We start from the raw sequence: 5,499 nt of genomic DNA, 5'->3' as shown, positions 1-5,499 counted from the left end.
TTATTTCAAGCAGTGTATTGAGCATTGAAAATAATTCATAAACTCCCAATCTGTGAAACGCAAATACCCCGAGCATCACTGGCAGACGCCCCCACAGGGATCCTGACTCTTGGCTGCCCAGACCCTGACGGGACACATGCTACCCCTGCTGAGAATTTCCTGTTTGAACTTGGCTCTGAATCTCTGCAAGTTCCATTCTGAGGAAGATGCCTTAACAACCCATGTGACCTGTTTCTTGCTCTTGATTGGAGCTCAGGCGCATGGTCTTTCCCAATTGGCTAATTCAAACAGAGGGGTTGGTCTTTGCTGTTTCAAGATGGCGGCCCCCAGGGGAGCGGCAAACCATTCGGCCAACATGGCGGCTGCCAAGTCAGGCAGCCCAAAATGGCAGCTGTCTACACTGTTCTTTGATAGAGCAAACCAAAATCCCTAAAAGATAGATGGCCAACATTATATTGCAGACAAACAGAAATCTCATTAGCTGTTTATACCTTTTATAATTATCTTAAAGAATATCAATTAAATTTAAACTGGTTTTTGTATTAAAAATTTCAGTTGAGATCACAGAATTAATCCTCTTTTTTAATCAGACCAATAAGCAACATATTTTGAATTCCTAATTTCAGAGAAAACAAAAATTATTTTCTCAAAAATAAATTTCTACACCTTAGGCATCTAGCTACCACAACTACACAATTTTTCCCAATTCAATCCGAACTCTAAACTTTTAGAGCTAGCAAGTCAAATACTTAGCATTTCTCAATCAGTAACATTTTTAAGAATAAACTTCAAAAATACAAGACATAATCAACCAACAGATTCAATTCTGTCCTCTAGATTTCGTATGAGGCACACTCAGATCAACACTTCAGCATTATTTCACTTCAAAATATCTAGATATAAGTTTTTATCATTTGATTCAGTAAACCCCAAGGTCCCAAGTTCCCAGCGGCTCTGGAAAACCACGCTTGAGGCTGGCAAACAGGCCTGGCCCAGCCCTTGACTTTAAAAGGACCATTTTTTCTGGGAAAAGTCAAGAAGCACACTTGACTACAACAAGACTGCGCACAAAGACCACTAGGGGGTGTACCAAGAAAGCATAAAAAATGCGGAGACAAAGAAACAGGACAAAACTATCAAGGGAGGATATTGAGTTCAGAACCACACTTTTGAGGTCTCTCAAGAGGCTTCTAGAGTCTGTCGATAAACTTGATGAGATGTACAGGAAATCTAATGAGACCCTCGATGGTGTGATAAAGGACCATCTAGAAAGTAAGCATACACTGACTGAAATAAAGAATATTATACAGACTCCCAACAGCAGACCAGAGGAGCGCAAGAATCAAGTCAAAGATTTGAAATGCGAAGAAGCGAGAAATACCCAACCGGAAAAGCAAAATGAAAAAAGAACCCAAAAATACAAAGATAGTGTAAGGAGCCTCTTGGACAGCTTCAAACGTACCAACATCAGAATTATAGGGGTACCAGAAGATGAGAGAGAGCAAGACATTGAAAACCTATTTGAAGAAATAATGACAGAAAACTTCCCCCACCTGGTGAAAGAAATAGACCTACAGGTCCAGGAAGCGCAGAGAACCCCAAACAAAAGCAATCCAAAGAGGACCACACCAAGACACATCATAATTAAAATGCCAAGAGCAAAAGACAAAGAGAGAATCTTAAAAGCAGCAAGAGAAAGAAACTCAGTTACCTACAAGGGAATACCCATACGACTGTCAGCTGATTTCTCAACAGAAACTTTGCAGGCCAGAAGGGAGTGGCAAGAAATATTCAAAGTGATGAATAGCAAGAACCTACAACCAAGATTACTTTATCCAGCAAAGCTATCATTCAGAATTGAAGGTCAGATAAAGAGCTTCACAGATAAGGAAAAGCTAAAGGAGTTCATCACCACCAAACCAGTATTATATGAAATGCTGAAAGGTATCCTTAAGAAGAGGAAGAAGAAGAAAAAGGTAAAGATACAAATTCTGAACAACAAATATGCATCTATCAACAAGTGAATCTAAGAATCAAGTGAATAAATAACCTGATGTACAGAATGAACTGGTGATTATAATAGAATCAGGGACATAGAAAGGGAATGGACTGACTATTCTTGGGGGGAAAAGGGGTGTGGGAGATGCGGGAAGAGACTGGACAAAAATCGTGCACCTATGGATGAGGACAGTGGGTGGGGAGTGAGGGTGGAGGGTGGGGTGGGAGCAGGAAGGAGGGGAGTTATGGGGGGGAAAAAAGAGGAACAAATGTAATAATCTGAACAATAAAGATTTAATTAAAAAAAAAGAAAGAAAGAAAGTCTATTACTAACATTTTATAATTTTCTCTATAGCTGTCTTGCACAAAATGTATTAAATTTATTTATAAGCTCCTTGTGTTTTTATGCTTGTAAAAATCATTAAAATTTCATTTACTGGTTTACTACCCAATAATTAGTCTATTTTCTTCTCTGTCTCAGTTGAATTCAACTCAGTCATATCTACATTTCAGGTTCTGTCCCTGGTAACAACCAACTTCTGGGTATTAGTTTCTATTACTCTCAAGTTTGGTAGCTATGACAAAATACCAACTCAGACTAGCTTAGGCAGAAAGCTAGTTTATTGGGTCATAACCCAACTGGGGAAGAGTGTGGGGTGAGCTGCTCTTAGGAAAAGGGGGCATGAAAGGTGGGCTGGTGCCTTCTGAATCCTCTCTTACCACTTTCTCTCTGCTTCTATTAGTGTATTAATTAGGTTCATTTTTCTCCCACAGTTGAACTCCTCCCAGGCTGGAACCATCTCCTGGAGTTCCTGGCTCATATCTAGCATGTTAATTAAAAGAAGGGGCTTCCCTCCTCCCCTTAATGTCCATTCAAGTAATGAACTTCAATATACCTAAACTTCAATAGAGCCACACAAACACACATCCTTACTTTCACGATTAGCAGTCCCCATTAGACTCTTAAGCTGATGATACAAGAATTCTTCAAGAGAAATAGGGTGCTCTTCTCAGAAGGAGGAAAGCAGAGTAGATGCCCACCTTATAGATTATTTCTATTTTCTACCTGTTACTTTTCTGGGTGTTTTCTTCTTATTGTGATTTCTAGGCATCACCCCCTTCCACCTCTAGTCTTCAACCTTTCTTTTTACTTTTTTGGTGCGTTTCAGAGACTACCCATGAAATGGCAAAGTGCAGTGATTAGCCATTAGACTTTTAAGGCAAATTTGCCTTTAGAGGGTTGTTGTTTTGTTTTCAAAGCCTGGGGAGAATGGAAGAGAAGCCCAGCTTGATGCTGGCAGGTAAACTGTTTGGGTGGGCCTGGCAGGATCAGGGAGTAATGGGAGAAGGCCTCGGTTCTGAAATCTGAACACAGGACCACTGACTTGCTGAATGACCTTGGGTGATTTCTGTCTTTTCTCTGGGCTTCATATCCTTTCTAAATATAAAGGATTTGGCGATAATGATGTCCCCATGAGAAAGTAGGACCGTTCTTGGCACTATCATAGGTGATGTAACACAGTGGCTGCCATTTCCCTCTGTGAATAGTCTTTGGGGAATTCCCAAGGTCCCTCCCAGGCTGGAGGTGGATAGTTCTTGGTAGAAACACAAAAATGTAGGTCCTGTCCCTTGTAAAACCACAGACCCGCCCTTGGCACCAGGCCAAGTGGTGGCTACATAAATTAGGCTTGGCCTCAGCCCTTAGCCACACACCCTCCTGACAACATGAGACCCAGCAGCTTCTTGGTTCTGGCGGTTCTCCTCGTCCTCGGCATGCTGGTGGGACAGGCAGCTGTCAGTGGAGGTGAGTGGACAAGTGGCCTGGCTGGGGCTGGGTTGGGTTGAGGAGAGGCTGTCAGGGGCAACCTAGGTGCTGACAGGAAGCACTTCTGGAGCAACAGGCAGGGCTTAGGCCTTCACTTCAGCCTCTGGTCACTTCCATTGTATCCAGATAAAGTAGGAGGTTGTCCAGCTTTTCACCCCAGGACTGAGATAGGAAGACTGTGGGAGAAGTGTTGTTATGTGGCCTTGGCCTTAGACGTTGGGACTTCTGCAGAATGAAGTGAGGAGTCCCGGGAATCTGGGCCCTGGGTGTAGGGTCTGTCCCCTGTCTGTCTGCCCTGTAAAATCACCTGAGACTAATCAGTCCTCTGAGAGGAGGTTAAGAACCTGCAAGGCCTCAGAAAGCATGTAATTTGAAGAAGACCACCATTTTACTAAGGAGGACACTGAGACTTAGAGAGGGTGAGGAATTGTCAAGGCAATCTCCAGAGCCAGGAGGAGCTCAGGTCTCCTGGCATGTGTCTTGGAGCTCTTCTCCCCTCAGAAGTGACAATGTATCCTTCTCACTTCTTGGAGTCACTCCAGTCTGGAATCGCCTCCTGAGCACCGGACTTGGAATGGAGGGATGGCAAACTGTGGTCCTGTAGACCCTTCCCCAAAGCTCAGGGAATAGCCTTCCGAGAGCACAAACCCGAGTTAGCCTTGGTGATCCTCCTCCACCTCAGGTCATAATTTGGGGGACACTGGAGTGAGCAGTGACTGGACCAAGAAGAAAGACAAGATAGTTGAAAGAGGGAGATGGTGTCTAACTATGGGTACATTTCTTCTTTCAAGAAGCTGACCAAGTTCTGGACAAAGGACAAGTTACACGTCCAGGCATGGGGCATGGTCCAGTCAAAGTTCCACCAAAGCCTGGCTCCTGCCCCAGGATTCAGATGAAGTGCGCCATGATGAATCCCCCTAACAAATGTATGATGGATTCTCAATGTGCCGGGAACAAGAAGTGCTGTATGGGCTATTGTGGAAGAGTCTGTATGATGCCCAAGAACTGAATGGAGGAAGAGGTAACTCCCAGGGGCACAGAGAAAGCTGAGCGGTGGGAAATGATCCTTGGTTCTTGAGAGGGAGGATACTGGAAGGTGATGGGGAAACTGAGGGGTCTCAGAGGCTGTAACTGGGCTTCTTACAGGAGTGACATGTGGACTTGACCCTATCTCTCACTGCCTCTGAGTGCTTTGACCTGCTGACTCATAGCTCTGGTTCTCCTCTCTCCTACCAGGTGGAGCCTGCTCTTGTTGCACCAGTGAAGACCCAGGACTGCAGTCCCTGGTCCCTACAGCATTTGAATGCCTTTCTCACATGGCTCATTCTTCCTCTCATCGAGGTTGCCTAAACCTGGGCTGCTTCTCTCAGTGATTTCCTAATAAAAGACTGCTTTCTACTCCATTTGTTTGGCTCCTATGACTTCTATGCTCATGGAAGCTCCTGGAGGTGGGTGTGGAGTTGGGATTCCCTCTCCCCAGTGAGGGTGGGGGCGAGAGGGCTCCATGGGAGCTGTTCCTGGTGTGAAGGAGAGCAGGGGCAGGAGCAAGAGGCCCCACTCCTAGGGATTAATATTAGAAATCCAATAAACAACCCAAGAACTATATTCTCCATATCACCAGGAAATGGAAATCTGGACATTTCACTTGTTCATGCTCAAGATGCCTCCATTAGCAC

General features: G+C 44.3%; 1 long non-coding RNA gene across 1 annotated transcript; it reads left to right on the top strand.

Annotated features, from left to right (window-relative positions):
- Positions 1-3,647: 3,647 nt before the first annotated feature.
- On the top strand, positions 3,648-5,226 carry LOC106695728. The gene is made up of 3 exons (XR_001346757.2): positions 3,648-3,802; positions 4,615-4,844; positions 5,060-5,226. It is a non-coding gene; the product is annotated as an uncharacterized LOC106695728 (long non-coding RNA).
- The last annotated feature ends 273 nt before the right edge of the window (positions 5,227-5,499 follow it).

This window comes from Myotis lucifugus, unplaced genomic scaffold (genome assembly GCF_000147115.1).
Source record: "Myotis lucifugus unplaced genomic scaffold, Myoluc2.0 scaffold_2456, whole genome shotgun sequence".
In the NCBI taxonomy this organism is placed as follows: domain Eukaryota; kingdom Metazoa; phylum Chordata; class Mammalia; order Chiroptera; family Vespertilionidae; genus Myotis; species Myotis lucifugus.
Note: the sequence above shows the minus strand (reverse complement) of the source record. Positions and strands in the feature narration are given on the sequence as shown.